This window comes from Trichosurus vulpecula, chromosome 7 (genome assembly GCF_011100635.1).
Source record: "Trichosurus vulpecula isolate mTriVul1 chromosome 7, mTriVul1.pri, whole genome shotgun sequence".
Taxonomy (NCBI): Eukaryota; Metazoa; Chordata; class Mammalia; order Diprotodontia; family Phalangeridae; genus Trichosurus; species Trichosurus vulpecula.
The window spans coordinates 117,796,138-117,798,154 of record NC_050579.1 but is presented as its reverse complement, the minus strand read 5'-3'; the positions used below and the strand labels follow the sequence as shown (position 1 = coordinate 117,798,154).

The window sequence follows — 2,017 nt, the reverse complement described above, 5'->3', positions numbered from 1 at the left end:
TACCTAGCATTTGACATAGTGATTAGCACAGAAGAAAAACATTAAAAATGTCGGGGTTTTCCCCTATTCATTCTGTAGTTTCAGTTACCTCATCCTTGTCCTAGATGTAATTTAGTGTATTGGGAACATTGTTGGACTTTGAGCAGCCAGAAGAAAGCTGATTTTGAATTCTACTTAAAAGTTTTGTGCCCCTCATAGGTCTATATTCCAAAGACATCCAAAAATAGGGAAAAGGAACTATTTGTATAAAAAATATTTATAGCAGCTTTTGTAGCGGTTAAGAATTGGGAAATCAGCTCTTTTGCTGCCAGATCGTCTCCATCATGGGTCGCATGCACGCTCCCGGGAAGGGCCTGTCCCAGTTGGCTCTGCCGTACAGCCACAGTGTGCCCACGTGGCTGAAGCTCACCTCGGACGATGTGAAGGAGCAGATCTACAAGCTGGCCAAGAAGGGCCTGACGCCCTCCCAGATCGGTGTGATCCTGAGGGATTCTCATGGTGTGGCACAAGTATGCTTTGTAACTGGCAACAAAATTTTGAGAATTCTAAAGTCCAAGGGACTTGCCCCGATCTTCCTGAAGATCTTTATCACTTGATCAAGAAAGCTGTTGCTGTTCGAAAGCATCTTGAGAGAAACAGAAAGGATAAGGATTCTAAATCCTGTCTGATTCTGAAGGAGAGCCGAATTCATCGGCTGGCTCGGTACTACAAGACCAAGAGAGTGCTCCCATCCAATTGGAAATATGAATCATCCACAGCCTCTGCTCTGGTTGCATAAATTTTGGTTTGTGTACTAAAATAATAATGTCACATCTAACTGAAAAAAAAAGAATTGGAAAATCAAAGAGATGTCCATTAATCGGGGAATGGCTACTCAAGCTGTGGTATATTATTTAATGGAATAATATTGTGCTGTAAGAAATGATGAGCAGGATGATTTCAGAAAAAAAAAACAAAACATGGAAAGACTTACATGGATTGATGCATAGTGAAGTGAACAGGACCAGGAGAATGTCGTACACAGTAACAGCCATATTGTTTGATGAAAAACTTGTGAATGACTTAGCTATCTTCAGCAATGCAATGATCTAAGACAATCCCAAAGGATTAATGATGAAGCATACTATCCACCTCCAGAGAAAGAACTGATAGTGATGGAATACAGACTAAAGCATTCTATTTTTTACTTTTTTTTCTTTTATTCGAGTCTTCTTGTACAAAATGACTAATAGAGAAATGTTTTATGTAATTACACATGTATAACCTATATTTGATTGCTTACCACCCTAGGGAGAGGGGAAGCAAAGTGGGGAAGGAGGGATAGAATTTGGAATTCAAAACTTTAAATAAAAATGTCAAAAAACTTAATAAAAAAATCACTCTTTAAAAAAAAGTTTTATGCCATGAGAATGCTGAGTTTCCTCATCTGAAAATGAGATTAATAATACCTATGGAAATAGATCCAGTGAGTATCTCTTTGTAACCTTGAAGAGCTGTAACAATATCAGGCATTATAATCCCTTCAAATCTTAGGTGGATGACTCTCAGATCTGTACCTCCATTTGTTCCTGACTCTTATTTTTAAAATGTCTGCTACTCCTATCTGCTTGAATTTCTTTAAATGCCTGGAATTAAAAATATTTATAGACAAAATCATGTTCCCCCTATAATATTCACTTTTTCTGGACTTCCTTATTTTCTGTCATCCAGGCTTTAAAACTCACTCTTCCTTGATTATTCGAACACTGCCTCCATTGATTCCGATCCCCCAACATCAAGCTCTTCTATACTTTGGCACTGAAGTCATTTCCATAGGAACAAATAAGGATGCCTTATTCAGAAGAACATGATTTTGGAATATGCAATAGAATTCAGTGAGCTAAATAATAAAAATTCTATTTTCATGCACATTTTAAGCAATGATAATAATAAAAACCACCCAAGAAAAATATTAGAATGGACAACTTATTTTACATAAATACAATGTTAAGTCCTGTAGAAAAGCGCTTTATGGGAA

General features: G+C 37.1%; 1 pseudogene; it reads left to right on the top strand.

Moving 5' to 3' along the window:
• The first annotated feature begins 309 nt into the window (after positions 1–309).
• LOC118858221 lies at positions 310–778 on the top strand (annotated as a pseudogene).
• Positions 779–2,017: the final 1,239 nt, after the last annotated feature.